Below are 20,153 nucleotides of genomic sequence, written 5' to 3'. Positions count from 1 at the left end.
GGGGGTGGTGGGAGACATGAGTGGGGGCCTGGTGGAGGGTGCCCCTGGATGCTGGGGGGTGGGGGTGGTGGGAGACATGAGTGGGGGCCTGGTGGAGGCTGCCCCTGCACTGCTGGGGGGTGGGGGTGGTGGGAGACATGAGTGGGGGCCTGGTGGAGGCTGCCCCTGGTGGCTGGGGGGTGGGGGTGGTGGGAGACATGAGTGGGGGCCTGGTGGAGGCTGCCCCTGGTGGCTGGGGGGTGGGGGTGGTGGGAGACATGAGTGGGGGCCTGGTGGAGGCTGCCCCTGGTGGCTGGGGGGTGGGGGTGGTAGGAGACATGAGTGGGGGCCTGGTGGAGGGTGCCCCTGGATGCTGGGGGGTGGGGGTGCAGGGGGACATGAGTGGGGGCCTGGTGGAGGATGCCCCTGGATGCTGGGGGGGGTGGGGGCGCAGGGGGACATGAGTGGGGGCCTGGTGGAGGGTGCCCCTGCACTGCTGCGGGGTGGGGGTGGTGGGAGACATGAGTTGGACATGAGTGGGGGCCTGGTGGGGGCTGCCCATGGTGGCTGGTGGGTGGGGGTGGTGGTAGACATGGGTGGGAGCCTGGTGGAGGGTGCCCCACACTGCTGGGGGGTGGGGGTGGGTGGGAGACATGAGTGGGGGCCTGGTGGAGGCTGCCCCTGGATGCTGGGGGGTGGGGGTGGTGGGAGACATGAGTGGGGGCCTGGTGGAGGGTGCCCCTGGATGCTGGGGGGTGGGGGTGGTGGGAGACATGAGTGGGGGCCTGGTGGAGGCTGCCCCTGCACTGCTGGGGGGTGGGGGTGGTGGGAGACATGAGTGGGGGCCTGGTGGAGGCTGCCCCTGGTGGCTGGGGGGTGGGGGTGGTGGGAGACATGAGTGGGGGCCTGGTGGAGGCTGCCCCTGGTGGCTGGGGGGTGGGGGTGGTGGGAGACATGAGTGGGGGCCTGGTGGAGGCTGCCCCTGGTGGCTGGGGGGTGGGGGTGGTGGGAGACATGAGTGTGGGCCTGGTGGAGGGTGCCCCTGGATGCTGGGGGGTGGGGGTGCAAGGGGACATGAGTGGGGGCCTGGTGGAGGCTGCCCCTGCACTGCTGTGGGGTGGGGGTGGTGGGAGACATGAGTGGGGGCCTGGTGGAGGGTGCCCCTGCACTGCTGGGGGGTGGGGGTGGTGGGAGACATGAGTGGGGGCCTGGTGGAGGCTACCCCTGGATGCTGGGGGGTGGGGGCGGTGGGAGACATGAGTGGGGGCCTGGTGGAGGCTGCCCCTGCACTGCTGGGGAGTGGGGGTGGTGGGAGACATGAGTGGGGGCCTGGTGGAGGCTGCCCCTGGTGGCTGGGGGGTGGGGGTGGTGGGAGACATGAGTGGGGGCCTGGTGGAGGCTGCCCCTGGTGGCTGGGGGGTGGGGGTGGTGGGAGACATGAGTGGGGGCCTGGTGGAGGCTGCCCTTGGATGCTGGGGGGTGGGGGTGGTGGGAGACATGAGTGGGGGCCTGGTGGAGGCTACGCCTGAACTGCTGGGGGGTGGGGGTGGTGGGAGACATGAGTGGGGGCCTGGTGGAGGCTGCCCCCGGATGCTGGGGGGTGGGGGTGGTGGGAGATATGAGTGGGGGCCTGGTGGAGGCTGCCCCTGCACTGCTGGGGGGTGGGGGTGGTGGGAGACATGAGTGGGGGCCTGGTGGAGGCTGCCCCTGGTGGCTGGGGGGTGGGGGTGGTGGGAGACATGAATGGGGGCCTGGTGGAGGCTGCCCCTGGTGGCTGGGGGGTGGGGGTGGTGGGAGACATGAGTGGGGGCCTGGTGGAGCGTGCCCCTGGATGCTGGGGGGTGGGGGTGCAAGGGGACATGAGTGGGGGCCTGGTGGAGGTTGCCCCTGCACTGCTGGGGGGTGGGGGTGGTGGGAGACATGAGTGGGGGCCTGGTGGAGGCTGCCCCTGGTGGCTGGGGGGTGGGGGTGGTGGGAGACATGAGTGGGGGCCTGGTGGAGGGTGCCCCTGCACTGCTGGGGGTGGGGGTGCAGGGGGAGATGAGTGGGGGCCTGGTGGAGGCTGCCCCTGGATGCTGGGGGGTGGGGGTGGTGGGAGACATGAGTGGGGGCCTGGTGGAGGCTGCCCCTGCACTGCTGGGGGGTGGGGGTGGTGGGAGACATGAGTGGGGGCCTGGTGGAGGCTGCCCCTGCACTGCTGGGGGGTGGGGGTGGTGGGAGACATGAGTGGGGGCCTGGTGGAGGCTGCCCCTGCACTGCTGGGGGGTGGGGGCGGTGGGAGACATGAGTGGGGGCCTGGTGGAGGCTGCCCCTGGATGCTGGGGGGTGGGGGTGGTGGGAGACATGAGTGGGGGCCTGGTGGAGGGTGCCCTGCACTGCTGGGGGGTGGGGATGCTGGGTGACATGAGCAGGTGTGCAGGGTAGTCCCCTGTGGTGTCGGCTGCCTGCAGGGGCCGTGGAGGGTGTACAGGGAATACCTGGGAGCACACAGCCAAATCGTGTGTAGAATTTCCCGCGTACCCCTGTCATACACGTACCCAGCCAAATCGCGTGTGGAAATTCACACGCACGTACCCTGCCAAATCGCGTGTGGGACTTCCCGCGCACCCCTGAAATCCACATACCCTGCCAAATCGCGTGTGAGACTTCCCGCGCACCCCTGAGATCCACGTACCCAGACAAATCGCGTGTGGAAATTCCCGCGCACGTACCCGGCCAAATCGCGTGTGGGACTTCCCGCGCACCCCTGAAATCCACGTACCCAGCCAAGTCGCGTGTGAGACTTCCCGCGCACCCCTGAGATCCACGTACCCAGACAAATCGCGTGTGGAAATTCCCGCGCACGTACCCGGCCAAATCGCGTGTGGAACTTCCCGCGCACCCCCGAAATCCACGTACCCTGCCAAATCGCGTGTGAGACTTCCCGCGCACCCCTGAGATCCACATACCCAGACAAATCGCGTGTGGAAATTCCCGCGCACGTACCCGGCCAAATCGCGTCTGGAACTTCCCGCACACCCCTGAAATCCATGTACCCTGCCAAATCGTGTGTGAGACATCCCGCGCACCCCTGAGATCCACGTACCCAGACAAATCGCGTGTGGAAATTCCCGCGCACGTACCAGGCCAAATCGCGTGTGGAACTTCCCGCGCACCCCTGAAATCCACGTATCCTGCCAAATCGCGTGTGAGACTTCCCACGCACCCCGGAATACACGCACACGTTATTTTTCAGTCAGCGGGTGTCCGTGTTTGTGGGTACCCCTTTGCACGTCATTTGTCCTGGAGGGCCACAGTATAGGACATTCATCATGGCTGTATATAGGTGCTATTTGTTGGCGCACCTTTTGGCGCACATTTATTACAGGCGCAGAGATGCTACCGCCTGCTTTCTTGTGGCGGTCGTGTTTGTGCCTGTGCGCTGGATTGACTGTGCGCTTTTTTGCCCTATTCGATTCCATGAATACGGGTTGTAGGCAAGCGTGTGGGCGTTCCGCGCACTTGCACCCTGTACTTCCCCCGTGACGCCCACATTTTGGCAAGTTGTTCCCCATTCCGAGTGTTACGCCCCGTGTTCCGCCTACTTTTGTTGTGTGCGCTGCGCTATGTGCGATTTTCGCTGTGGCCTGTGCGATTTTCGCTGTGACCTGGCGCACGCCGTTAGATGGCCTGTGCGCCAACGTGCGCCGCTCACTTTTTTAGCGCACATCCGATGGTTTTCTCGCGCACGGCCTTCCATGAATCGATGTACGCTGCTTTTCGTGCGATTTTCGCACTTGCACTGCGATTTTCGCTATTCCACTGCGAATCGCACGTTTTTGGCCACTTGCGCCGCGCTAATTATTCCATGAATCGGCCTGTTAATGTACTAAAAACCTCACTGCCCAAGTGGCCTCAGGGTGTGTACACGGACCTGCCTCAATCCACCTAGAGAAGGGACACACCACCATTATCAGATCCCTGTATCCATTACACACCTGCAGCATATCAACATAATCAATATGCAAATGCTGAAAATGACCATTCGGTCGAGGAATTACTCCTCTAATCGTTCTCAGTGTATGCCCAGCTGTAAATTTCGGACACACGATGCAATTCACTACATAGAATGCAATGTGTTATAACAGATTTGGAGCTAACCAGTCTTCCGCAATTCTTGCAGCAAGACTCTCCCTAGTCACATGCGCGGGGTAATGTAGCTGTTCTAGCGCAATCTTTAACAATGGTACTGGCATCACTGGCTTTCCAATGCTATCCTGTCACCATAATGCCTCTGTGAGGGATAAAGAACACCCCATAATTCCTGCTCTTCCTGCGGTGCACTTCCTTGAATCTCCATTAATTGGGTCTTTGGTAAATGATTAAACCCTTCTCGCATTACCATAGTCGTGGTTACTCCCTTTCTTATACTTGGAGTATCAAAACTCGATATATCTGAAAAACATGCAACCCTTTTGGCTCCCACGTCTGTGGCTTTGTTCCCGCAAGAGATAAAGTCTGTTTGTTTAGTATGTGCTGTGCATTTAACTGTCGCTATGGCTGCTGGGAGCTTTAATGCCTTAATAAGCCTGTCCAATAGGGATGTCTGCTGCACCACTGGAGTGCCATTCACTCTGAGGTAGCCCCTCCTTTTCCAACATGCAAGCCCTGCATGTACGGTTGACGTTACATAGGCGGAGTCACTGTACACCGCCACTTCCCGCCATTCGTGTTTCTTGAGCGCAACAATGAGCACCACTAATTCTGCTGCTTGTGCTGAAAAGTGAGATGGTAGCCTTATTCTCACTTCAACTTCAACTTCCCCATTTGATTTATACCTTGCTACAGCTGGGCCAGAATGTCTTTCTTCACTTGTCTGATCAATTCTCGAAGAACCATTAATAAAAAGAAATTCCCCTCCGGACAATGCATTCTCTTTTACGTGCGGTATATCATCATCAAATTCAACATAATTTGCACAGTCATGCACATGATCACTCTCTGCCACTGGCTCAGCTACATATGTGGGCGAATTCACTATTTTACATCTGACAATTTTAATCGTTGGATTCAAAATCATTACATCATAAGCAGAAGCTCTCTGGGATGTCAATGTACCCTTGGGTTTCTCTAAAATTGCAAACAAAGCATGTTCCGCAAAAAGAGTCATAGAACAGCCCATTACAATACTTGGAGATTTCTCAATTGCGAATGCGGTGGATGCCAATGACTGTTTGCAATGAAAGTGTCCTTTCATAACTGGATCCAAAATCCCACTGTAATACGCTAGACTGCAGAGGTCTTCAATCTGTGGGGCGCGCCCCCCTTTTTTTTCTTTTTTTTTTTTCCCCTGCTGCACTGAACTGAGCATGTGCAATGGGGAGCCACTGGCTCCCATGCACATGCTCAGCCAGTGCGATGTGCTGGGGGCGTGACCATGAAACAGGAAATAAACGCAGCCTGGACGCGCGCTTTCTTGCATTTGGATCGCGCGTCCAGGCTGCGTTGTGGTGTCCTGTGTTCCTTGCTCCTGCTGCCGCCGCCCGTGAGTGGTAAGTGACCCCTTTATTTACAACGCGGCTCCCCCATGGCAATCTGCCACAGGGGAGCCGCGTTATTAATACAGTACCGGTCCCCCCTTCGCCCCTCTCCCCCCTGCGTCCCTCACATTAGGGGGCATGGAGGAGAGGAGGCGAGCGGGGGACCAAAACTGCTATGCTGGTGCTGTATTAATAACGCAGCTCCCCCGTGGCAGATTGCTGGGCTCCAGCAATCTGCCACGGGGAGCCGCGTTATTAATACAGTACCGGTCCCCCCTTCGCCCCTCTCTCCCTGCGTCACCCACACTAGGGGGCATGGAGGAGAGGAGGCGAGCGGGGGACCAAAACTGCTCTGCCGGTGCTGTATTAATAACGCAGCTCCCCCATGGCAGATTGCTGGAATCCAGCAATCTGCCATGGGGGAGCTGCGTTATTAATACAGCAACGGTCCTTCCTGCGCCCCTCTGCCTCTGCGACCCCCACATTAGGGGGCATGGAGAAGAGGAGGCAAGCAGTGGAGTACCTTTGCTGAAAATGTTGGGGGGGACATGACATCTGCTGAAAAGGTTCCCCAGCTAAATGAATGGGGATAAAATGGTGTGCCATGAAAGTTGGGGGGGGACAAACACCCCTGTCCCCTCTAAAATTACGCCCATGGAGGCAAGCGGGGGGCTGAAACTGCTCTGCTCTCGCCTCTGCCTGTATTAACCTCGCCTCTGCCTGTGTTACCCTTGCCTCTGCCTCGGTTACGTGTTGTATGTGACAGCCATTTAATTTTTAATATGTCGATGGCACGAGCCTACGCTATACACAGGGACCTTTTCATGTATTGCTCTGAGCTGCAATGCTATTCCCAACTGGCCATTGCCCCTCTCTGCACAGCTGTCAATGGAAGCAGCACAGTGCTAGGTCTGCTTAACACAGAAGCACCTTCACTGTCTTGATACCAACATATACTGTTTACTAGTCACGCCTCGGATCTGCCGGTGTTGTGTTTGCATGTTGAAAGCCTGTCTTTAACAGTGATGCCTCCCCACCTCTGCTCTACCACCTTCTGTCCTCCCCCCAGACCTGCAGCACTCGGGCCAGAAGACCTTCGCCTTCCTATACTTTGACGGATCTTTCCTGCCCGTCTTCCGATCTTCGTATTTCCCTGGTAGGTGCCAGTGCCGTTTGAGAGTAGGTAGGAAGGGCGTCTGGGGGACAGGGGTGGCAGTGCCATGCAGGTCATGTATTTGAATCAGGGATTTCAATCCTATCTATTTCTGGGGCTGTACCCATCTCTGATGCATTTTACCCAAGAGCTGGGTTTAGCTCCTGCTCATCTAATCCTAATTTGAAGTCTCAGGAAGACCCATATATCCTTGTGTAACTGTTCTGTTTTCATTGCAGCAGCATTGCTCCATGTAACCTTGACTAACTGTTCTGTTTTCATTGCAGCAGCATTGCTCCATGTAACCTTGACTAACTGTTCTGTTTTCATTGCAGCAGCATTGCTCCATGCAACCTTGACTAACTGTTCTGTTTTCATTGCAGCAGCATTGCTCCAAGCGTCAGTCTATCTATCAACCAAACCACCTGTGTTCCGGCAAGAAAAACCCAGTGAAGCACTTGCCCCAGTCACGCAGGTAAGGAAAGGATTTATTTTCCCTGTGTGCCATTGGATGAATAAATATGCTGATGTTTTATATCCACCCTATGCAAGGTTGCACCTGCAACCTACTCCAGGGCCAGACTGCAAAAAGAAATTAGAGCTAGGCCTGCATGATCTGAATAGTAATTCTTCTGAGGTTTGTACCAATGTATTTTAATCCAACCAGTGTTTCTGACCCATTTTTTTGTGGGGCTTCCCTCCCCCACTCCCAAGCTTTTCAGACCTTTTTTTGCTGAATTTTTGCTTTTTTAAAATCTCCTGTCCTTTTTTCCCCACCCCTTTTTGCATGGGGTGTTTCCCACCAACCCCAACCTTTTCACATGGCTCAGTTTAACTCTTTGCATGTGGTGTTTGCCATGTTTATGCTTTTTTTGGGGTGCATTTTTACTTTTTTAAAACCGTTTGCAATGTTTCGACAGGTTCAGGCTCCTTTTCTCGATGGATCGTTTTCTAGTGCCCAAAGATGGTAGGGATCTGAAACGTAAAGCGGAAGGAGAGGTGGGAACAGACAAAAGAAATGCAAAAACACGGAAATATGATCACTCTTATTTGGACTTTGGGTTCACATGCATCACAGTCGCTGGGGAAGTGAAGCCGCAATGTGTGATTTGTGGTGCTACATTAGCAAATGACAGCCTGAAGCCAACAAAATTAAGGCGGCATTTGGAAACCAAACATGCCGATTTAGCAAAAAAGACCAGGGATTTCTTTGTACGGCAGCTGCAAGGCATGAAAAAGCAAAAGGAGACTGTTAAAAGTGTGGCATCTGTACCTGCAAATGCTTTGGAAGCATCTTACCACATTGCATACTTTCTTGGCAAAAACAAGAAGCCTTTTACAAATGCTGAGAAAGTGATTCTCCCAACCATTCTCGCTGTCAACCGGGTAATGCTTGGTGAAAGTGCAGCAGAGAAATTCAAAAGTATCCCTATGTCAGACACAACAATTTGCCGCCGTATTGCTGCCTGTCCTCTGATATCAGTACAGAATTGATATCGCACTTGAAAGACAGCCACTTCGCCCTACAGTTGGATGAGGCCACTGATATATCTAAAGAAGCTCACTTGATTGCCTATGTGAGGTACTGCCATGGAAAGGAGATGTTGGAGGACTTCTGGTTTTGTAAGCAAATTAAGGGCAGAGCAACTGTACCTGAACTCTTTGAAATTTTAAACAACTTCCTGAGTTCCCACTACCTAAAGTGGGAGGCGTGTGTTGGTATTTGCACGGATGGTGCTCCTTCAATGTGTGGTGCTAGAGCTGGGCTAAAAGCAAAGGTATTGGCAGTAGCTCCACATATTGTGTGGACACGCTGCATGATACACCGAGAAGCTTTGGCTGTGCGCAATATGGGGCATGAACTGAAACAGGTTTTGACTTCTGTTGTAAAGATCGTAAAATTTATTAAGATGCACCCCACAACGGCCCGTCTGTTTGCCACCTTATGTGCAGAAATGGGAGCTGATCATGATGCTTTGCTGTTTCACACAGAGGTCAGGTGGCTATCCAGGGGAAAGGTTTTAAATCGCATCTATGAACTCAGAAACGAAGTGAGACACTTTCTCCTGGAGTTAGACCAGACAAAAGCAGAGCCTCTGTGTGATCCACGCTGGCTTATACTGTTGGCTTACCTTGGCGACATCTTTGAAAAGCTAAATTTTCTAAACCTCTCCCTGCAAGGCACAGAAACCACATCATTTGTCATGAATGCAAAAATATCGGCATTCAAGAAGAAGCTGGAGCTTTGGAGGAGGAGGGTTGATATTGGCATAGCCGATGCGTTCCCATTATTAGAAGATGCTCTTGAGGAGACGGAGTATGATCTTTCATGTGTTTCTGAAGTAATTGTAAACCATTTAAATGCTCTCAGAACCAGTCTCGAAAAGTACTTTCCTGACGACAATTGCAACATGAATGACTGGGTGGTTCAGCCTTTCCTAGCTGACGTAGGAGCCCATCTCCGAATACAACTCCAGGAGGGACTAATGGAGCTCCAAAGTGACCACCTACTAGAGAGCCAATTCAGAAAATTGTCTTTGGGTGCATTTTGGCAACATGTGTCTGCAGTGTTTCCAACTTTATCAAAATGTGCAGTCAATGTACTGTTACCTTTCAGCACCTCTTACCTGTGCGAAATTGGGTTCTCTGCACTTGCAGCCCTAAGACAAAATATCGGTCAAAGCTGGAGGTGGAAGAAAGCCTGCGGTTGGCTATTGGAAAAATTGAACCCAATATTGACAGGCTGGCTGGTGAAAGGCAGGCCCACCCTTCACACTAGTTCTCCAGTATGCCACTGTCCAACTTGTAAGTGACAGCATTGAAAGTACGTTGTTGTACTTGAGAAACATATTGTTACAGCACTTGCATAGCAAAGGTTACTACAGGACAGCAATATTGCGTGTTTTTGTTTTTGTGAAATAAATATCCAACACTATTTTTAGTCGAGTCCTCTGTATTGTAGCAAAATGGGAATGCTTTGTCCAGAAATATTTGTTCTCTAATCTGATTTGAATCATTGCAAGCAATGATTTTGAAACAACATGGTGTTTGGCATTCACTCCTTCATTAGGGGCACCATTCTACTCCAGCGCGCAATAACCGTTCGCAACCAAGTACAATTTTGGAGTCCATGTTTATAGGGGGGGCCTGGGCCAGAGAAATTTTTCTTAGGGGGGGCTTGGGTTCAAAAAGTTTGAAGACCACTGCGCTAGAGGTTTGTACCCCAATGTAGTCCTCTGTGTAAGAACTGCTGTCATGACTGTCCCATTCATGTGCGAGAATAAGAAAAACTCCTCAGCATAATTGGGGATTCCCATAACAGGAGCTGTGCAAATTGCTTTCTTCAACTCCTCAAATCCTTCCTCCATTTCCTCTGTCCATTCTATTGTAACACCATTCACCTGTGCTTTCTTTAAAGCCTGCAAAAGGGGTCTTGGGTACGAACCATAATCAAACACCCAGGATCTAACATTATTGCATAGCCCCAAAGATTGTTGCATCTGTTTCACTGTGTGTGGTTTTGCAGTTTTCGCCTGAGCACTTTCAGGTATCACCTTTTTTCCCTCATGTGAAATCAACTGCCCTATGTATAACACCTCTTCTTGACAATACTGTAGCTTCTCCTTGTGTACCTTGTATCCCTTGTCTGCTAGAATAGTCATCAACTGAACTGAGTACAGCCTGCACTCATCTTCTATAGTGCTACAAATTAAAATGTCATCTACGTACTGTATCACACCACTTTTCAAATCAATATTGGCTAAGTCCATCTGTTGGACCCTGTTAAGTATCGATGGAGACTCATAGTACCCTTGAGTCAAATGAGTATGTTTCAGATGAGTCTGGCGAAACATAAATTAAGTCAAGTCTTGTGAATCCCTGTGCAACAGGATTGAGAAAAATGCATTTTTCAAATCAATCACCGTAAAATATCGTGCTTCCAATGGGATGCTACATAGTATAGTCGCCGGGTTAAAAACTAAAGGAAACTCTGCCTCTACAATCTGGTTAATCAGTCTCATATCTTGTATAAATCCCCCGACCCTCCCTTTGATTTTTTTTACAAGATACATCTCGGTATTGCATGGTGATTCTGATGGCACCAGAATACCTCGTTTCATCAGTGCTGAGATGGTCTTGAATATACCCTCATCGGCCTCTTGAGACATGGGGTACTGTTTTGCTCGAGGTCAAATCGCCTCTGGTTTCAGCTTTATTTTGACCTCTTCTATTCCCTTCAATAGTCTTACCTCATAAGGGCCTCTGGTCCATAAGACGCTGGGCATCTTCTCCAAATCTTCATCAAAAAATGCTGGATGCTGCCACATTATTGCCATTCATTGTGGGATTTCCCTCTTCTCTATTTTTATCCAGTATGTGATGCTCATAAAGAACACTACTTCATCGTCTGTTGGATCATCTCTAAACATATCATCATCAGTAATGTCAGTCAACTTGCACCCTTCATCAAGAGTTATTACTGTTCACCATGGTCTACCCTCATTATCTGTTCCTTCAAGCATCGACATTTGCCTTCGCACTATGGCTGTTTCTAATTCTAGAGGGATAGTCTGTCCCTGCTCTTCATCCACAGGTATCTGTGACCTAAACATGAATTAATCAGGTATCCTCATAGTCTTTCCCACTAAGCCAGGTAGCCATGTCAATAGAATGCTCATCCCATAAAGAAAAACCTCTGGCTCTACTGGTACACATCGCAGAGTCACTTTTACTGTGAATGCCAGTATAATTTTGCCCACATTCATGCAGTGTATTCCAGGAGCGGAACACACTATCCCTTCGTCAGTAAAAGAAATCATCATGTTAAGTTTTTTCACCAAATCTCTTCCCAAAATGTTAACCGGTATCTGTCATAAATACATTAATGGACCAGACATGTCACACTCTCCTATACAGACTGGTAATTCATCAGTAAAAGGAACTCGACTCGTAACTCCAGAGAACCCTTGAGCATTCATGGCAATTCGTGACATTGGATATTTTCCCTCTCGTATACATGAACAAGTAGCCACAGTGTCTACTAAAAAAGAAAAGATTTGCCTCCTATCGTCACATCAACCCTTGGTTCCCCTTGGGGGTCTGGTGTCACTAATAGTACTGAACACATCAAGTCGCCCTGTGGTCTGCCCTATTGTGGGTATATGCATACCCCTGTACCTGTAAAAGGATTCCCTCCCACCACAGTGGCACCTCCTATTCTGGGTGTCAGTAATTGTCCCGTGTTTGCATACTGTTGAGTCTGCATGGAGGTGTGTTGCGACTGCCCTTGCGGTGGATTCATTTGCACTTGCTGTGGCTGCTGTGTCTGTTGCATTCACAGTGCTTGTGTCTGATACACTGTCTGATCTTGGGCAAACCCATCCCTAGCTTGTGTGCTATATGGTGGAGAATAAGCTGTCCCCCCTCTTGAGAATTGTCCATTCTGTATACTCCCTTGGCTCCCACCAACAACTGGCAATGTGTCCTGTCATCCCACAAATCCAACATATAGGAGGAGCCCATCTGACAAGTCCCCCTTGGTTGAATCCTCCTGCACATTCTGATTCTCATTCTGTGCATTTTAAAACTCATTCCGTCCTTGGTCCATCGGGCGCTTATTATTTGCCTGCGATGTACCTACTGCTTGCTGTATTCCTAACCCTTCTCCACTTGTAAATACCGCCCCTTCTATGGCATACGTTGACAATTTCTACTGAACTAATTTAGCTTCCTCAATTTTACTCGCCTCATCTTTCTTCTTGTTTATCTCCTGTAATAGCTGACAGTGATGCACTATTGTCAACTGTATTTCAGCCCATGGCTTCGCTTCCATCCCCACTTGCTTCTTCATTTGCCTCTGTACTTGCTCTGGCAACCCCTGACATAAAATGGGGTAAAATAATGCCACAATCATTTCTCATGGCTCCCTCGTTTCAAGAGTCCAACGCTCTTGATTGTCCTGAATGTAAGCAATAGAGTCTTCATCTTCCTTCATCTTATGTGTGATCATTGCACCCATATCTGACGTTTCAGGATACTATACCCTGAGAGCCCTCCAAACATCTGCTATGCAATTATTAAATGGCTCTCCATCATGTGCTGTGTTCTGTGCTGTCACACTTGAATAGCCTGCTCTCCTCAATATGTCATCAGCTCTTTCCCCAAGAATGGCTGCCAAGAGACCCTTAATGTCCCATATGGCCAATGTATTTCCTCCTGTCATTTTGTCCAATTAATAAATCCATTTTCCCGCACCCGATGTCAAACTTGGGAGTTTGCAATCGGCTCCCATCATCTGCCTATCCATGGCAGGGACAATGGTCCCTGACGGTCTCTTCGCTGGTAGCAACCTTAACCTGCTCACATATGGCAGTGATTCTCCTTTCTCACTATATGATCGTTCTCTGGGACGCTCTGGATATGCTATGGAACCTGGCGTCCTTTCCTTAGGCTGCTCTAGATCGGACCATCTTACTTCCTTGTCCGCCTGCAGGCAGCCTTCCCTCAGGGGCACATGCACCTCCTCCCTCTTCCCCACTGAAGGATTCTCTCGCCTCGTCTGACATGTCAAGTCCCCAACTAGTGTGACTCTCATCCCCTTCACCCTTATCTAAGTTCAGTCTGCTTAAGGATAAGGCTCTGTGTTCCAGGCTGAACAGATTTTCTCCTTCGTCTCGTAATTGAAATACTAGGGATTGATCTCCCTTCCCTCGGCTTCCCGATTTGCTACTTTCCTTTAATTCTTGATAGGCCATATCGATTCTGTCTCCAATACTTCCTATTTCAAAGTTCTCTTCCTATAGTGCTACTCTAGATGCCCTGATGTTGCTCCTTTTAACCAGAGGAACTCTTCCATTCTGTCCCATTGTATTGCTGAACTTGGCCACATTAGCTCCTTTTGAATGAGGTTAATATCAAGCTCCAGCTGTCTCCATTTACGTTCTAATTCTTCATCTAATTCTCTTTGCTTTCTCGCCTCCCTTCTAATTCTCTCCTCCTCTTGCCTTTGTTCTTCTCTCCTTGCTTCTGCTCTCATTTCTTCCTCTTCTCTTTGTCTTTGTACTCTTTTGTCCCTTCATTTCTGCGCTTCCCCCTCTTCTCTCTTCGTTTCTCGTCTGTCCCTATCTTCTATTGCTCTTTGCCTGTTGTCATACTTCCTTTGCTCCTCTGTCCGTTCTTGTTCTTTCTCTTGCTCCTCCTAATACATCTGTTATCGTCACTCCTTACTCTTTCTCATATGCTCATCTTCCTTCAATTTATTTTCTTGCGTTTCTTGTTCCCTGTCTTTTCTAGCCTGTTCGTCCTGATCTTCTCTTTGCCTTACTTCCTCTATGCTTTTCCCATCTAGCTTGAGTAATATCTGTCCTCCTATCCATTCATTCTGCACCAGCGTTACCTCATTAGCTTTATCTTTCTCTCCTTCACATCTCTTAATCTCTCGTTCTATTTCTGTCGATACATTTGATCGCTCATTTTTATCTTCCTTGTTTTGTATGATCTTACGTCATGTGTCAAACCGTACTTTATTCTTAACTGATGCCTCTTCCTCCCTGAGGTCCCTCCTCTTCCTCCTGCCTCGATAAGAGTAACTGAAAGACGCAGGGCAACCCTACGCTCTGGACCAGGGTATTACCAAGCCAAAGTATACTGAAAAATTGTCCAGAGGACGTTATTTCAAAAATAAGTATCAAAATGTATTTAGCATGATACAAAATGTATACAAAATGAACAAATCATGTATTAATCAAGACTTGACAGGGCAGATTCATGGAACAAATGTGTGCCGAAAATTGTGGCGCAAGGTGGCGCAAGCGTGAAAAAGCAAGCGCACGCCCACGCGTGCGATTCATGGAAGGGCCTGCGCGTGTTTTCCCTGGGATGTGCGCCAAATCCGTGCGTGGCGCACACGGGCACACACGTCATTGCAACATCCCGAACGCTGTGCGCGACGCGCACAGCGAAAGCGCACAATGTTAGCGCGCACACCAAAAAGGGGGCGGAACAGGGGGCGGAACACGCGGAATGGGGAACAACATATGAAAAAGAAGGCGTAACTGGGGAAGTACTGCAGGGAAATACACAGAACGCCCACACGCACGCGAACAACACATATTCATGGAATCGAATACGGGAAACACGCGCACGGCAAAAGACGCGCATAGGCGTCAACACGTCTGCCACACGAAGGCAGGCGGAAGCGTCCCTGCGCACAGTATAAAAGTGCATGCAAACAGCAAATATGTATATACAGCTACGATGAATGCCCCATTTGTCGCTGCACTGATCGTGGGACACCGCAGGAGGAGGAGATTAGCCAGGGCCCACATTTTTTTGCCCCGGACCAGCCTTTTTGGGATGCCTGATGAACAGGTCTATGGCAGGTGTAGGTTTCCACCTCATATCATCCTAGACCTGGTCAGGGAGTGGGAAGATGACCTTACATCACCCACCCTGTGCTCCCAAGCACTGAGCCCCCTGGAGAAGGTGCTCAATGTCCTGCATTTTTTGGCCACTGGGTCATTTCAGCGGACTACTGCCATAGTTGGGGGTGTCTCACAGGCCACACAGTCATGCTGTCTACACCAAGTGTTGGCAATCATTACTTTGTGCCCCTCAGTCCGCAGGCACATATACATGCCCAGAACACCTGCAAAAAGGCAGGCCATGGTCCAGGACTTTTACAGGGTGGCACACTTCCCCAAAGTGCTTGGTGCCATAGATTGCACCCATGTGGCCCTAAGTCCACCTAGGGCCACTGAGCACATCTATTGAAACCGCAAGCACTGGCATTCCATCAACGTACAGGTTGTATGCGATGCCCATGGAATCATCACCTCTGTCTATGCAAACTGTCCTGGGTCTACCCATGACAGTTTCATTTACAGAATGTCTGCCCTGAGCCGGAACCTGGAAGCTTTGAAGCATGGCGACACATGGCTCATTGGTGAGTACAAATGTCTGTCCACATGCATGCATGTCACACACAGACAAATACACAAACCCAACTAATGACAACCATCATAACCTGCCCAGGGGACAGTGGCTACCCTCTGAGCAACCACATGATGACGCCAATACGGAACCCCACCACACCACCCCAGGTAAGATACAACGCTGCCCATATAGCAACCAGGGGCATAGTGGAGCGCACATTCGGAGTGCTCAAGTCACGCTTCCGCTCCCTTGACCGCTCTGGCGGCCAGCTACTATATGCACCCCCAGTAGTGTGGAGGATCATTGTGGCAGCATGTGTCCTGCACAATGTTGCAACACGGCGGTGCGTATCGGTGGACATGGTGGTGCCCCAACATCCCCAACCACAGACACAGGCGCTGCCCATGGGAGGGGAAAGGGCACGTGGCGAGGCAGCCCGGACCCAGCTTGTGGCCACATTTTTCACCTAAACTCCCACCCCTGCGGAGTGCACACAGGCCTGGCACATACCAGGTGACAATCGATGATGACAAAGAGACAGTCAACTGTCACAACCTCACCACCCTGAGAATGTTGCCACAGAAGTGCTATATTGTGTGCATCCCTCGCTACTTAAACATAACCAATCCTTTGTGACCAAAAGGAACACATGCAAGGTGTGTATCACACCACCCCCTGCAAAACAGGACATGACAATCACTGGTATGTCACCCAAACCCTCCCAACCCACATCACCCTTGTCTGCCACACCATGACATGGCATGCAACAGCAAAAGCCCAACACATGACCAATTAGATACGAAGTGACATGTGATAAATGGAAATATGCCCGAGACAATCACACCTGACATGGAATCAGATGAAATGACTGAGCAACAACCTCCCACACACACAAAGTCATACTCAAATGCTTGCCACCAGTGGTATCATCAGCAAAAGACTGAATGCCTGTTCTCATGCACATTGGCCAAGCCAAATCCGCTAATCCCTAACTCGTGTGCTGCGTGTGTCTCCTGCAACACACTGGTCAGCACACAGCACAGTGAGCAGCCATTGTGTTGAGGATACACCTTGAGCATCACATAAAAAGGAGAAGCAACAAAAATAACCTATTGACGCATGTACACGATCCCCAAATGGTAATTGATCATGCGCTGCAGGGACACAGCGTGCTAGAGAAGGGTATCTGTGTGCATGTGTGGGCATGGAAGGGTGGTTGTACGTGTGGTGGAGCATTGTGTAAGTGTGTGTCAGTAGGGACATGCACTCAATATATGCATGTGAAATCAAGTGACCCTCAGTGTCCTGTACACATCACATGTGAACATTGCCCATGTGTACACCACAGCATGTCAAACCACAACAATCCCCTGACACCTGAAAAGTAAACACAACACAGGAACTGGCATTGACCAGCAGAACACATCATGTACATAGTTCCCCACAATGACAATGTCAGAGAGTGGCCAAACACTGTAGGCCAAGCTTACTGTCCAACAACAGAAGGCCCTCCCTCATGTGCACCTCACCATGACCTTCTGAATAACGGTGTCTGGGGTCTGTAGCCTTCTTCCTTCTAGCCTACCTGGCTTCAGGATACACCTACCCCTTGGTTCCCATGTTCTACCTTGCGTGTAAATAGGGACCAGCCCCCTCAGAGTCCACCTTGACTGGTAAAAATACCAAACTGCAGAGAACTCCAAGGAGCCAAATCCCCAAGCCAGGGAAAAGCCTGTAGCCAGACAACAACCCTGGAAGAGTCTCCAGTAGATGACTTGAAGTTGCAGAAAATGTCCAAGCACATGTCCAAGCAGAATGATAGAACAGACAAGGTAGCACAGTTCAACAATGGTTCAACAGGATGGGTAGCATTTTCAGTACACAATATACAATGAGGATGAAACAACTGATGGGTAGTGTCACAGCTCCGGTGTACAGGTGCAGGAGTGGCACGAACCAACCAAACCCTCCGCAGTCTGGGCGCCTGCAAGGCAAAACTTACACAGGCCTCCGAGACCCTGGCGGGAAAAGAGGGTCAGGGATCCGTTGTTTGGATAGGCATTGGTATTCAGGATAACCGGAAAGAGAGGGGAGTTGGATGGCCAAGGGAAATCAGACAAAATACTAAATACAACTATTGACAATAACACATACTCAATCAGAGAAACCATGTTCTTCATGCATATTGTACAAAATGGGTCAAATGCAAGCCAAAGAGAGACTTATCTCTGGGGTGAGTGCTGGCCTCCTGCCTGCGCACTCTCAGGTCCGGTAACAGGAGCAGTTCAATGCTGCAAAGAGAGCGTGAGTTACTAATCTGTGTGTGTTTTCAGCACATACACAACACCATTCATGCCTCAAACTAAGTGACTTCTCCACAAACAAACACTCTTGTCTGCTGCTTTGTTCTCATACTTTTGCTTGCCCCCGTGATGGTTCATACACTGTCAATGCAGTAAGCCAGCCGCACGTAGTCCCATGGTAAATGGAAGACCAATGTGTTAAGAATCACACATGATAGAATGGTCCTTGGGTAAACTGCTAGACGCGTTTGGCGAGCTGCGACTTCAGTACAAGTCGTGTTCTGCCAGCCGCAGATTTCAATAGGTAGTGCATGTGGAAATTTGCATATGCAAATGATATGCACTGCACTCAAGTCTGTGCGTCGCTGGGTGCCCCAGTGCGCTGTATCAGTTTCTGGACGGGAACGCTACTGCGCTAATAACTCAGCTTCTATGGGGCAGGCGGGACTTGAGGATATGGGTGATGCCCCCTGCGTGTGCCCCTGACAACTTGTAAAGCTACTTGGCATTTGTTCCTCAACGCGGCTTAGCTGTACTGTGCGCTACTTCCCCAATGCCTGGCCAAGCTCCCCAGCACTGGCGCTACTTAGCATGCATGTGCAAGGGGCCTGGAGGAAGGTCGGCTGGGGTGTGGCCCCTCGTGCTGCTCAACTTGCCTGGAGCTCCGGGAAACACGTCTGCTTCTGTCAGACGTCTGAGCACAAGCCCTGTGCTTCGGCTTGCGCACGCATGGACACGTGTGCACCACCCAACGTGGCCAGGTTTCTGTCGTTCCTGGCCCCATGTCTGCTGGGAAAGGTAGTCTGGAGGCTCATTTTCCTGCAGAAAGTGCATAAAAGCTATTAATAAGGGTGGAAACGTCCCTGTGTGTGTGTCTTCATGCTGGTTGTCACTGGGCCATGTTTGAGACGTACATCTAACCTCCTCCCACCATCAGTGTGACTTTGACAGCCAAAGGGTCTAGGCTACTGTCTACAGCATGAAGCACATATACAGGCAAGAAAGGAACACACATCACAATCAACATCAATAAATGGACATATCAATTATGGACTCACCAAAATTGATTGCAGACATGCCGTGGAGAAAAACTACATTATCCCCACTAGGGGTGTCTACACAAGTAGTACAGCAGCAGACAGTATGACGAAAGTCCAATGCCCTTGTGTAAATTGTTGTAACACCGAACCATCCTTTCAAGCCCATGGATAGGGGAAGCAGGAGTGGCATATGTGAGTCAGGACCCCAAGCTGCAAACACATACACGAGACAAGCTTGAATGGGCCCAGCTGGAACAGACAGTGGATGCTTCCAAAAGCCACAAAGCACCATACCGTCCCATGAATGCACAATAGACAAGCAATTTTAAACTATGTTAACTAATTAAACTAACTATGAAAAACAATATTTACTAATTAAACGAACTATAAAAAATGATATTAAATAATTAAACTAACTATAAAAATCAAAAATGGCCACATACGACCCAGGGAGTAGGGGGGGCACCCAGGAGGGGGGAGGTACAGGGTGCACCTCAACACCCACATGCGATGATGTTGAGATAAGAAAAAAACTCAATGGGCTCAACGCCTGCACAGCCCGACCTGTGTGGGAGATAACTCGTCGTCCTCCTCGCCCTCTGGCTCAAAGGTTGATGTGGCACAGTACCCTGACCACGCCTATGTACAGCTTGCCCCTCGTCGGCAGCAAGTCTGCGGGACCGGGTGAGCCTGGTTCTGTGCGGCGATGACACGTAGGTCAGCATGAAGAACCTCTCGTGATACACATGCTTCCTCTTGCAAGGTAACACGTGTAACACAGAGTTCTTCCTGCATGGCCTGGCTGGACATCTGGTACACCTCCCGGCAAGCACGTAGCTCAGACGAGATGGTATTCTCCAGCTGCTCCAACCTCTCCTCTGTCCACACCCTGTGGGTCATCAAGAGCACACCCAGAGTAGCTCGGATGGGAGCATGGTCTTCCCTCAGGGCCTCCCTGTGTGCCTCTGCGTGAGCAGCAATTGCTTGATGCAGAGACACCATTTTAGCCCGGTATGCCCTGTATGAGGCCGCCATTGCCAGCCTGAGCGAGCGGGGCGTGGACTGTGCCACCCGCTGCTGGAGATCCACCTGCCTAGCAGGGGGAGCACGGATTGGGCCACACGCTCCATGCTCTGAGCGATATTATCAATTGCTGCCCCCTGTTGTTCGGAATTGGCAACCATGGCTTGCTCCCACTCATTATACTGCGGTGGCACGCAGCCAC

The 20,153-nt window shown here is 50.9% G+C and overlaps 1 long non-coding RNA gene across 1 annotated transcript in view; it reads left to right on the top strand.

Annotated features, from left to right (window-relative positions):
* LOC138489818 (uncharacterized) overlaps window positions 1–20,153 on the top strand; it is a 295,315-nt gene that overhangs the window by 97,129 nt on the left and 178,033 nt on the right. Inside the window, exon 2 of the long non-coding RNA XR_011274924.1 lies at window positions 7,035–7,126. This is a non-coding gene — a long non-coding RNA (uncharacterized lncRNA). The remainder of the gene's footprint in view (window positions 1–7,034; window positions 7,127–20,153) is intronic.

The sequence above is a fragment of the Ambystoma mexicanum genome, chromosome 9, assembly GCF_040938575.1.
Source record: "Ambystoma mexicanum isolate Mex_15411 chromosome 9, UKY_AmexF1_1, whole genome shotgun sequence".
Lineage (NCBI taxonomy): Eukaryota > Metazoa > Chordata > Amphibia > Caudata > Ambystomatidae > Ambystoma > Ambystoma mexicanum.
The sequence above is the reverse complement of the archived record's forward strand: the minus strand, read 5'-3'. Positions and strand labels throughout refer to the sequence as shown.